At 42.8% G+C, this 13,490-nt stretch overlaps 1 long non-coding RNA gene across 1 annotated transcript; it reads left to right on the plus strand.

Moving 5' to 3' along the window:
- The first annotated feature begins 1,756 nt into the window (after positions 1–1,756).
- Positions 1,757–13,185, plus strand: LOC310710387. The gene is made up of 4 exons (XR_014528020.1): positions 1,757–2,118; positions 9,015–9,191; positions 9,667–12,314; positions 12,655–13,185. It is a non-coding gene; the product is annotated as an uncharacterized lncRNA (long non-coding RNA).
- The last annotated feature ends 305 nt before the right edge of the window (positions 13,186–13,490 follow it).

Consider the following 13,490-nt stretch of genomic DNA (forward strand, 5'->3'; position numbering starts at 1 on the left):
ACACACACACACACACACCAGGTTTGTTTATTTATCTAAGAAAATAATATTCCATCCATCACCCTATATACCAAAGCAGTTTACAAAAAAAAACAACACACAGAATTGAAAACATTGATGAAAGAGTTAGAAAGTAGAATATAACAACAATCATGGTGCAACAACATCCTGAAAGAAAATGGCAAAATCTACTTCAATTGCACGCCGTCAATTTCCCATTTCACGATTCAGCCCTACCCACAAAATGCCAGCAGGCTGGAAGCAGCACTAGGCTCACGTCCATACTCCCCAACTAGTTATGACTGCCCTTCTTCAGATTCATACCCTGGAGCTGGCTGATAACAATACACTGTTTCCTTTAATACTCCTCAACTTTACTGCATTTTCTCTAATGCAGCCTAATCCTGCTCAATTTCCAATCCTCTGCTGCTCATACATTTTGAAAGAAGCACCATTAACACTTGCTTTCACACACATTAGGCTTTGAATCAACTTTGTTTTGTTTTTAAAGGGGCAAAAATTCCCTAAAGGGCAGCGCTGGAGAAAGTTTAAACATTTTCTATTCATCCTGTTCAACACCGCTAACCAGAAAGCTGCTGAATTCCCCCCGCCTCCCCGCCATGTTCAGGACTCCACTGCATTTGCTATCAAAGGTGACATTATAAAAACACTACTGAGATGATAAATGATTACATGGTAGAACCACCTCTTATCTCCATTCAAAATGAAACACAAGGAGGTCACTTGCAAAATAATTGTTCTGGACTGCTTTTGATGCTTTAAAAATGTACATTGCTGTCACCAATCATGGAGCCCAAGAAAGTAAAATCTCTCATTGCTTCCATTTCTTCCCCTTCTATTTGCCAGGAGGTGATGGGACCAGTGGCCATGATCTTAGCTTTTTTGATTAAAAAACATTAGCATTCTGCTATTGCAAGAAGGAGCAAGGGTCATCACAAACAGCCAGTCATTGGTAAAATAACCCTATGGGAAGGTCTTGTGGAAGGGCTGTAGCTCAGTGATAGAGCGCCTGCTTTGCCTGAAGAAGGTCTCAGGTTCGATCCTGGGTATCCCCCGGTAGGGCCAGGAGAGAACCCTGCCTAAAATCCTGGAGAGCTTCTAAGAGTCTTTGTAGACCATACTGAGATAGACCGACATGCTGAGATAGATAGACCAATGGGCCAATTCTGCTGAAGACAGCTTCCTGCGCTCCTTTGTATGTGAACTGCTATGAACTAGGGTGTGGTGGTTTCTTTGTTAAAAACCACAACATTCAGAGAAGGGACTTGGAAAGGAATATTCTTCAGCGGGTCCAGTGCCTCTCCCAGACATTCCATTGCCACCATCCTGGCTCGGGCCCCACCTGGCTCTCTGCAAGCATCGCCAAGTTTGTTCCAAAGCGGGTATCATTTCTTAGGAGGGCTGGCTGGATCTGGAGTAAACATTCCCAGTTCATTAAGATTTGTTGTTGCTGAACATTTTCCATTACCTGGATTTATGTGCTGTGTGGTGCTTAATCATGTTTGCAAGGAGGAGAGCACTTTTCATTTTTGCTTTTCAAGATTGTGCTGGTGATCACACACGCACACCCACTTATAAGCATGCCCGCATATACAGATTCTTTTCATTTGGGTGTGCGCAGGGAGGGTGATGAATGTTGATGTTTATGAACTTCAAGGTATGGCAGCCTTGGAAACTGAAGTGCTTTGTTTATGCAGAGTCCAGTTACAACCCAGAGGGTGCCAATGCATACTTCTCAGGTCAGACTACCATGCCAGAAATGTCACCCACATTCCCCTACTTAAAAGGGCAGCCCTCTTTCGAAGCAAAATAAAAGTGGGGGGACACCTCCCTTTGCAGCCACTGTGGTTTTATAAATCCAAGGCCTAACTATGCTGTCTCAAACACAGCAGTTTTAAAATATGCTTTTATCTGATTCCCCCATTTTTTTTTTTATCTCAGCAGGAATCCACTATTACCAGCTAAGCTGATTGATTGCGTCCTCTAACCAGCCTCTGCACCAGGCACACAGCATGTCCTTTGGACTGGAAGTCAGCTTTCATCCTCCAGGACCACCTGGATCAGCAGCTATTTTGGGTACTGTCAGCACACCACAAGGTCAGAGCACCTCTTTTCTTTTTGGGAGACGGCAGCATCTTACCTGCAAAATGTGGTGACACTCTCCTTTCAAAGGAGTCAAGTTCCCCCGACTTTTACTGGAGCTGTCTGGAAGGAAGTAGGATGCATCTCGTGGCTATTTCCCTCATTTGTTCCAATTCGTTCTTTCTGATCTTAGGCAACAATGTGAAAAATAATTTACGGTCCAAAGAGTGCCTGTTTCAAAGCCTTCCATCTCTGTGTCACACTCTGGTGTGACCAACACCAAGGCAGAACTATGTAGATCTGGGGTTCCAAGTGTGGCACCCAAGGGAATATTGGTACCCCCTGCCTCCTCTAGTTTTTTAAATTTTGAAGGGTTTGGAGTCCTTTTGTTGTTGTTTCCAGGGAGGGACACCTATCATTTTTGGGGTGGCTCCCTTTTTGTCATGTGTTTTATTTATTTGTACTATGGAACTAGTAAACTGTAATATAAAAATGAGTAGTGGGGAATAAGTTTTATTTTGTCTGCATTTAAAGCCAAACCTACCAAATTTTCACTTTCAGAAACAATACAAAGCTGCACTTTGAAATTTTGTAGTGCCAGCCTCTAGCCAAGTACAAAAATGCAATACTGGGATAAATTGTGCAAAAAATGCATACATTTAGTGAAAACAACACACAGCAGTAACACATTCTATTATGGAAAATTCCTTTGCAAAAATGTGTGCATTAAGCAAAATTGCAAACCCAAATGTGTATATTCAGAGAAATTTGCTCTAAAGTTGATGAATTTTCATTTGGACATTAAAAATAATTGCAAACTGATGTGAAAATGTGGAGAAACTGAACATAAGATTGGAAAAATTAGAAACTAATATTGATAGATTTGCCTGTCCACTGTGGCACTGGGATGGGAGCAGATCCATGTTGCCTCCTTTGAAATGTTGATGTCCCCCATTTGCGAATGTTTGACAAAATAACTATACACCAGTCACAAAGAGTAATTTCCTCCTATGTAAGTGAATGGCTACCATTCACTACTGTGCTATTCTGAAGACTCTCATGGCAGTGGAGACAACAATGGTATCTCGTATCTGACACAATTTTGCAGTGTTGCGTATCTACGGACACTGTGCTGTATGGATCTGTGTTGTGCGCCTGTGCCACATATAGACTTTACTCCCGTTCCACTTCCCTACCAGTCTAGCTGATGGGGATTTATGGAAAGGCTAAAATGTTTGAAAATATTGTAGGGAAAATGTGTTTTTCTGTTGTTGGAGGGGGGGATAAGCAGAAATGTGGGGTGCGTGTGTGAAATATATGCATTACTTATCAAACCTCTACTTAACTTTATGACTTCTTGAACATGAAATGTATTGTGCATAATAATTTAACACATAAAATTGTACAGCTTGTTATGTTTATGAAACTCTAAAGCATAAATGACTTCATTTTATGAAAAACAATAATTACAAATATACCCAGTGTCAGCTCGAGAGGGAGGGGGGGAGGGAACTGCAAGTTGCTGTGCCCTATGGGAGTCAAGTATATCTTAGGGCTTTTATGCCAGCTGAGAAAATAGGAATAAATCATAAATACATTTTGAAATTAGGAAGCATCCGCATTACAGTAAACAAAAGGTTTTATTACCTGGGCTTATAAGCAGCATTGTCAGGCAGAAACCGAAAAGGTGTATTTTTTAGAGAGAAGGGTAAGAAAATAAGCACCCCTGTAAAGCAGCTATGGTTAGAATCATAGCTTGCCCCTGAGTGCACAGATTGGACAAATTCACGGAGTTACCAGTGATACCAGTGACTACTAGCCAGTCAGAGGCCTCTTCTTCTTCTTCTTTGGCGATCACTCATAGCCAACTAAGACTGGCTTCTATGAGCATGGTTTTAACAGTGAGTCTGTGGAGGCCAATTCTGGATCCACATGTCCTTCCACAGTGGGGACATAGGTTTCTGGGCAGGAGTTGATAATGGTGAGGGTTTGCCAAATGCACTTTCCTCTTAGCATGCTTCTCCCTTTCGTCCTGAGTTCAAGTGCCTTCAAAGTCCATGACACCTTTGTTAAAGGCTGTTCTCCAACTGGAGCGCTCGCAGGTCAGTGTTTCCCAATTGTTGGTGTTTATACTACTTTTTTTTAGAATTGCCTTGAGAAAGTCTTTAAACCTCTTTTGTTGACCACCAGCATTACACTTTCCATTTTTAAGTTTGGAATAGAGTTGTTACTTTGGAAGACGATAATCAGGCATCTGAACAACATGACCAGTCCAACAAAGTTGATGTTGAAGAATTATTGCTTCGACATGGGTGATCTTTGCTTCTTCCAGTACACTGGCAATAGTTTGCCTGTCTTCCCAAGTGATTTGTAACATTTTTCAGAGACACCATTGATGGAATATTTCAAGGAGCTGGAGATGATGTTTATAAGTGGTCCATGTTCCACAGGCATACAATAAAGTTTTTAGTACAATAGCTTTGTAAACAAGCATTTTGGTGCCCTGCAGTTGTCCTGGTCCCCAAACACTCTGCCCTTCAATCGGGAAAAAGCTGTATTTGCCGAGCTCAGGCCGAGCTCAGGCCGAGCTCAGCATCAATGTCAGTCCTTGTGGAAAGGTAACTGGCCAGGTAGGAGAAGTGATCAACACTTTCCAACTATACACTATTAAGTTGGATTTGTGGCACTGCAGTGGGGTTGTTTTGTGCTTGTTGGTGCAGCACTTTGGTTTTTTGGATGTCGAGCGAAGATATTCAGGATGATTTGGAGATCATCCTCTGAGTGTGCACACACTATGTTATCATCAGCATATTGAAGCTCTATGATGGAAGTTATGGTAACCTTATTCTTTGCTTTCAGTCTACTCAAGTTAAAGAGCTTTCCATCTGTTTGATATATGATTTCTACCCCAGTGGGGAGTTTCCCTTCGACAGTGTGTAGGAGCATGGCAACGAAAATAATAAATAGAGTTGGGGCGACAACACAACTCTGTTTAACACCTGTTCCCACTGTGAATGGTTCACTTTGAGAGTCATTGTTATCTGTGATTGTTGCTGTCATATTATCATGGAGGAGCAAATTTATCTCAGCAGCCGACAGTCAGAGGTTATCTTCTGAAAACCAGTTGCAGGAAACAACAGGAGGGCCCAGTGCTCTTGTGCTCAAGTCCTGATCGACAGTTTCCCACAGGCATCTGGTCACTGTGAGAACGGGATGGATCTCATGGGTCTGATCCAACAGGCATTTATTATGTTCTCATACCCTCCAACATTTCTCCAATGAAAATAAGGACGTCCTGTGTGTGTGTGTGTGTGTGTGTGTGTGTAGATATATAGATATATAGATATATAGATATATAGATATATAGATATATAGATATATAGATATATTATTATTATTATTATTATTATTATTATTATTATTATTATTATTATTATTATTTTATTTGTACCCCATGCCCAAGCCACTCCAGGAGGCTTTCAACATATATAAAAACCATAATAAAACATTAAACATTAAAAATCTCCTTGGCTCGGGGGGGGGGGGGATCACATAACTCCATACCCACCAACATTTCTGTGATGAAAATAAGGATGTCCTGAGGAAAAGCAGGTCATTTTGAGAAGAAATCAGAAACTGGGATGGCATTTGTAAATCCGGGACTGTCCCTGAAAAATAGGGACACTTGGAGGGTCTGAGAAGTTGTTGTCTCTTTCTTGTCAGTTTGCACCTTGTTTATGTGTATATTTCCAAACAGTACCTTTCACGAAGTTTCAGTCAAGCTGCTTCTGTCACAAAGATGGAGGAGTCTGAGGAAAATGAGAAACAAGTGGAGCCTGAGACTGTTCTTTGTCACCATATTATAGAAGCAATATACCAGACAGACGCCCAGACGGCATGAAGTAATTCTGGACCACAGCAGAAAGAGCCTCATTCAGAAAAGAAAAGGTCAACCCTCACATTTATGTATATGTATTAAATCCCCCCCCCAAAAAAAAAGTACAAAAAAAGTTATCAACCCAAGAGATTGAGCCCATGTTAGGAGAAGAAAGAAAACAAAAGATGCTACACCACTTTCCCTCTTTATAAACTTCCTTAGCATCAGCTGTAGGCATATTGAGCACCATTAAACATTTCCTCACAACACCAGAAAGAGAGTTCAGATTGTATTTATCCCAGATTATTGTATTTGTGGATCTATGAGGAGTGTGAGTGCAAAAGCACTTCCCCAAGTATATACAGAAATGGAAATTTAACACATCTCAGATGTATTGTAATAGCAGCATAAATGTCTGGGTTAATGTTATGTGTATGATTAGAGTTTTTCTCCTTTTACATAAACATTATTTTTGCACAAACTAAAAAAAAATAAAATAGAATTGACAATCGTCATGTTAATAGACGACAGAAATCACTAAAAGGTAATTGCATATGTACATTTGGCGATAAAGAATGATAGCTGGTGCGTATTGGGTAGATTTCATTGACAGATACGATCTAAAATCCTGCTCCCCCCTCCTCCTCCACCTACACAAAGATCTTATTGAGAGACTTTTAAATGCATAATGTGGGACAATAAGAAAATAAGTGCAGCCGCTTCTTTCTCGCAAATAGGTCTGGTCCAAATGCATTGCTGCTAATATCTGAACCACTGAGAGGGGACTGTGAGCTCTCTCTCCCTTTACATCCACCCCCTTTTCCTGATTTCACCAGGTATAGCAGGGTAGCCAATGGACCCCACAACCCTCTGGAGAAACTGGCTCCTCTGCTAGTCACCTACAGATGTACGAGAGGATGCTATCCTGTCACCAGTGTTGAAGGGGAATTCAAAGGTCAGGCCAGTCATCTTTTCCTCATGGAATTTTTTTTGGGGTGGGGAATGGATGAAGGGGCAATCTTTCTATATGTCCCAGGCAGCAAAACATCTCCGGCCAGTCCTCAATATGACAATATGTCTCCATGGACCCTAGTTACGATTCATGCTTATCAGGATTTCCTTCATTCACCATGGTTTGCAAAACAGTTCCAATGTCCATTTAAGAGACAGACTGGCATCACACCTGCACCAGGCCTAAATGTGGGGTACATCAGTTTTGCCTCTTGGCAGAGTGATCTCTGCACCGGACTGTAATCATTTAAAAAAAAACAACAAAAAACTTATTTATTGATGTTTCACAATTATTATTTTTTTACAGAAATTACTTTACCCATTGACTTCCCATCCCCCATGCTGTAGTTTCCATTTTCATCCTTAAACACTGCACCCCTTACCATTAGGTCCAGTCGTGGCCGACTTTGGGGTTGTGGCACTCATCTTGCTTTATTGGCCGAGGGAGCCGGCGTACAGATTCTGGGTCATGTGGCCAGCATGACTAAGCCACTTCTGGCGAACCAGAGCAGCGCACGGAAACGCCGTTTACCTTCCTGCCAGAGCGGTACCTATTTATCCACTTGTATTTTGACGTGCTTTCGAACTGCTAGGTTGGCAGGAGCAGGGACCGAGCAACGGGAGCTCACCCCGTCACGGGGATTCGAACCGCCGACCTTCTGATTGGCAAGTCCTAGGCTCTGTGGTTTAACCCACAGCACCACCTGCGTCCCACATATTTCACACTTAATATTCAATACATCCATTTTAACCTTTTTATCTTAATAGTTAATGGTGTTTCTTGTATTTCAAATCCTGCTTGTGTTTTCATCTCATTACAATAGTTCTTTAAATACTCGATAAAAAGTTCCCAGTCCTCAAGGATCCCCCCCCCCATTTCAGTCTCTCATCTTTGCTGTTAATCTCACCAGTTCCGCATACTCCATCGTTTTCGAAAGCCATTCTTCCTTTGTTGGAACCTCCTCTTCTTTCCATCTTTGGGCATACAGTATTCTTGCTGCTGTCGTTATATACATGAATAAGTTAACCAACTCTTTTGGTGCACCATTGCCTAGAATTCCTAAAAGAAAAGCTTTGGGTTTCTCGGGAAACTTTTAAATCTCATTATATACTGTAATCCATTCTCAGTAGTGACCAGCTGGAAAGGGGTTTCACTGCAGACCTGCTGGCCTCCTGGCAGCAGCATCTCTGCCTAATACTGGGATGGTGAGGCAGGTCAGTGGCAAGGTTGGGGCAGATCAGGCACAGTGGCAGAAGTGCCAGATTGGCTCTGCCAGTGTGCCGAAAGCCACCACCTCCCTCACCCCATCACTGCCCTAGCAGGATCTCCACCACCAAGAGCACAGCTCTCTCTGCTCCTGTCCACTATAAATCCTTACATTTATGGTTTTATTGAGATATCCTCTGATGGGCCTCTGTCTGAAAACATTCGGTTTGTTGAATACTTTACCTGCTACTGACAACAACCTTCCCCACTCAACACACACAAACAAACACATATATCCCACCAGTTACTACATTTCCAGACCCTCCATGCACCCCTATTTTCCAGGGACAGTCCCAGATTCACTGAAACTGTCCCGGTTTCTGATTTGATCCTGAAAGATCCCTCTTTTCCTTAGCATGTCCCTCTTTTCATTGGAGAAATATTGAAGGGTATGGTAGGACAACCTTATTTTCATCAGAGAAATGTTGGAGGGTATGGAATTGGATGCCTTCGGGGCTTTGCTTCTGGCGGAACTCACTGGAACTCAGTTCCGGCACCTCTCAGGTTGGCAATTTTGCCATTCTAAGAGAATAAGGGAGGTGTTCATGGCAAGTTCCAGCACCTCTTTTCCTAGGAAAAAGATAGCACTGGGTATTTTCATCAGAGAAATGTCAGAGAATATGCATTCCTGCCTCCCCTGGGAAGCAGGCCTTGTGTGTTGACTTTCTAGCATCACAAGCATTGTTAACAGGAAGGATTAATCTGAAATTGCAGGTCCTTTAACTCCTTGAACAATTGATTTCATTCACCTCGCAGCGCCTCTTTGCACCAAACGCGGCGTGATAAGTATGAGGCCCCACAAACGGCGGGAACTGGAGATAACTGCAGCTGTACATCAGGTCCCATCAGGATGCAGCAGGTTCTCCGTACTGTGGACTCCATATATTAGCACTCAGAAAAGTTGAATCAGCACACAAGTCCATTTCTTGAAAGGTATTAATCGCTTTAAAGGGAAAGAATAATAACAGGGCGATAGAGAGTGAAGGAAGGAGACGGGGAGAAATGCAATCTGTTAGGAGACTGGGACAGAACAAATGAAAATTAGAGCGGTAGTTTGCTGTCACGAGAGAAGCCTAACCAGTGAGCTACACTTCTCGGAATGGCATTTTGCTCCTGTAGTAACTCCTGGGAATCAGCGGACTCTTATATGACCATAAACCACAGCCGGTGACCAGGGATCTATATAAAGGCATTGTCCTGACTTATTCCATCAAGGCTGGCATTAGATGGTTGGGACCTCCAAGGGAATGAACCTAGGGTCTCAGCTTCCAAAAGTTAGCTCCAAGTATGTGTGTGAGGGTTCTCAAAGGGAAGCCATAAGCAGCCCATCATGACCTTTTACTTAGGGATGAAGCTGGTTCAGTTCATCTGGTTTCTCTCATCAGGTTCCCCCCCCCTCTTCCCACAGCTGGATGTGTACACTGATTCCACCCAACAAACTGCACAATGGGATGGAGATAAGTTGATCTGTGATGACTCATCTATGCAAACAAGTGACCATGGTGCAGAGGTCATCAAATGTTGAGAATGCATAGTTGAATCGGCCCACAATGAAGGACAAACTGCAGAGATCCCAAGGACTGAAAAGAATGAGAAGACGGAAGAATAGAGCACTAAAGGGAAGTAGAAAGCTCTTTGGAGCTCCAGGGATTCCTATAGGCTGGTGTCCAAAGAAATCACGCATCAATCACAGCTCTGATTTCACTCATTGGCTAAAAACATCGAAAGGTGGGGGAAATCCCTTTGAAGTGTCTTAACTTTCTTTCTATGAGGGCCTCTGCTGATATGGGTTCTGATGTCATTCATCCAATTGTACCATTATAAACCAGATACAAGGGAGTGAGGAAAACCCTTGAGTGCTCCAGAAATGTGTGGAAGAATTGGTGTTCCTTGGAGGAGCCCATGGAAGCACGTGCCAGGCAGATGTCTTCTTATGCTCTCACCACTTCTGACACCATCGTGCTGAAGCAGCATGGGTGGTAGGGCCCCTTAGGGTTAAATGCTTCTTCCTGGAACAAAGCAGATTTCAGCTGTTAACCCCAGCAGACCCACCCAGGTGGCCTCCCCACTATCAACTCAAATGGGAGGACCAAGTGGAAATAGCCCAATGTCTTCCATTAAAACTAAACCCCTTGTTTCCATTTTAAATATGGGGCAATTGAGAAATCTTTGCAGGATTACACACGTACAGTATTCTTAATTGGAATAGGTCTGAGAAAATGTGAGACGAGAAGCATTATGTGCTCCCACTGATGCATTACTTACCCTTTTTATTGCATCTGTATGCTATAACATTATTGAACTCTAAATATTTGGAAAGTGTTTTCTCTTTTACTGTTGTCTGCCAGCAGTCATTCCATCAAGGAGTGATGGGACTGTCAGTGTGGTGTAGTGGTTAAGAGTGGTAGACTCGTAATCTGGGGAACCGGGTTCGCGTCTCCGCTCCTCCACATGCAGCTGCTGGGTGACCTTGGGCTAGTCACACTTCTTTGAAGTCTCTCAGCCTCACTCACCTCACAGAGTGTTTGTTGTGGGGGAGGAAGGGAAAGGAGAATGTTAGCCACTTTGAGACTCCTTCGGGTAGTGATAAAGCGGGATATTAAATCCAAACTCTTCTTCTTCTTCTCCTTCTCTTATCTCTTTATCGGCTCATCTAAGAGATCTGTAACTTTGAACTCCTTGAATCCTTTCATTCCAGCTGCTAGTCACAATAATTCCAACTTCCCCTTTTTCCTCCTCCCTCCCATCCCCCTTTCCTTTTGCACCTTGACTTTCAGATGGTAAACTTGAGGGCAGGAGCTGTCCTTTTTCTGTTTTGGAAACTGGTAGAATTCTTTGTTCTCTAAGAATTCGGACACATTTTGACATTGCATGGCCATTTTTTGCATGAGAGCTCCTGAGGTCAAGAAGCAGGTTTTTGTCTCAGTTTGGATACAGTTAGGCACCATTTTGGTGTTCCTGAATCCTAATTATGTGGTCTTTAATACAAGGAACTTGCTTCCCCATAGCCTCTCTCAATGGCCCCCCGGCCCCTTTGAAAATTTCAGTGGATGAGAATGTTATGCAGGTGTGTGTATTGGCTGGGTGTCAGCTTCCCATTTCCTTGCCCCCCATCCTAGAAAATTTTGTTATGAGACTTGCAACAAACACCTGGATGAAGATCTTGGGGCATTTGCAATTTTCCTTTTGACAGTTGAGCGTAAACCAGCAATTTAAAAAAATGCCCTATTCATTGAGAACATGTCTTTTTGCATTCTTTTTATAGGTAGAGGAGAGGCATGGCTTCCTCAGTGAAGCTAATGGAGGTTTTTTTGGTGTGTTTTTTAAGGAGAAAAACCTCCAAGTCCATAATGTATCAATTAACACAAGTTTACTGCAATGTGATTTTGTTCAGAATGCGAGTTGACACTTGAAAGACAAAAGAATCCTGGCACAGGGTTACATGAGCAATATGGATTCCTAGTTTATGTTACACGAAAACTTTGGCAAACTATTACAAACCATTGTCAGTATGATTATCGTGCCACGTTAACATTGTTTGAAGGCTTTTCGGCATTGCAAAGAAAAAGGCTTTCAAAATGTTTGTGCTTCTCATGACGAGAAACATACTCTTGAGCCTGTTCCATGAGTCTTGATAGCAATCAGGGGGTCCCCTGGGCAACACGGGAGAAGAGCTTTTACCCTTGCATGTTGTTAAATGGGTTAGCTCAGGACATGATCCCCACTGGGATGATCTTCTGCACAAGCTCCGTTGAAATGCATGGGAGCTGCACAATAGCATCTTCATTTCTAAAGTCTGGGAATCTGAAGAGAAAGAATAGGAAACCAAATCCAATGAGGAATGCCTGAAAGAGACATGTATGCTTCTCCTACAGAAGATAAGATCAAGAGGAAACCTGATAGCTCTCTTCAAGTCCACTTTCCCCCACCTCCCATTCACTATTGGCAAATAAAACAACACACAGCTGTAGCTTGTTTCCTTTTGACAGAAGTGGATGGAATTTTAGGCAAACTAACTAACCCCTCCAGAGTGTCTGCTAAATTGCATGCAAATAGGCCCATAAACCACAGAGCCTAGGACTTGCTGATCAGAAGGTCGGCGGTTCGAATCCCAACGATGGGGTGAGCTCCCGTTGCTCGGTCCCTGCTCCTGCCAACTTAGCAGTTCGAAAGCACGTCAAGGTGCATGTAGATCAATAGGTACCACTCCATCGGGAAGGTAAACGGCGTTTCCGTGCGCTGCTCTGGTTCACCAGAAGTGGCTTAGTCATGCTGGCCACATGACCTGGAAGCTGTATCCCGGCTCCCTCGGCCAATAAAGTGAGATGAGCGCCGCAACCCCAGAGTCAGTCACAACTGGACCTAATGGTCAGGGGTCCCTTTACCTTTACCGTAGTCCCATAAAAATATGATTTAGGGGTAGAAAGAACTAAAAGGAATTCATTTCCCTGATACAATAATTTCCTCTGATTACAAGCTAGCCCTCTTAGTTGTGAAGGAACTCCCTCTCCTCTGTTCCCATCCTTCCATCTAAAGTTTTGCCCTTACAAAACTGCTCCCTTCTCCAAACCAAGGGCAGTCCTGATGTTTCCGGACTACAAGTCCCACCATTCTTTTCCACTGCTCATTCTCACTTAATGGATCCAGAGCAGGGGTCATTTCCATAGTTGTACCTGGATTATGGGACACCTTGCCTGTTGAGATTCAAATGCCCCTCTTTTTCTGATGGTTAGTGAGAATGTTTAGTTAACCTAAATAAGGATTTGTTCAATAACATTTTTATCCATTTTGCCTGCCGTTCCCCCCTTTTCTTGTATCTTATTGATTAATTGTGAATGAGATTTTAAGCCATATTGAGTGGCGTGTAAGTTTCAGAATGGTGAGGAAGGAATCTTATAAATAAACCGAAACAAATATTTCTAGTTAAGGATGTTTGAATAGTTTGATCTTTGTGAATTCTAATACAAACTGAGCTGTTATGCACCTCTCTGGTGACCAGGCAGGATTCAACTAACTAATGCCACTAGTAGAAGCCAATGCAATGACTTCTGCTAGTGCAATAGGGTCCCTCTCAGTGTTTGAAACTCCCACTATTCTAGGCGCATTTTGTGACAGGGAATTTCATTAGCGCGAGCAGTTTTTTATCTCTGGGTGCAGTACTGCGCCTAAGATTTCAGATTAACACTGCAGAGTGGAAGAAAAGGAGAACCTTTTTCTGCCTCGCCACTTCAA

This window comes from Podarcis liolepis (genome assembly GCF_965112155.1).
Source record: "Podarcis liolepis genome assembly, chromosome: 6".
Lineage (NCBI taxonomy): Eukaryota > Metazoa > Chordata > Lepidosauria > Squamata > Lacertidae > Podarcis > Podarcis liolepis.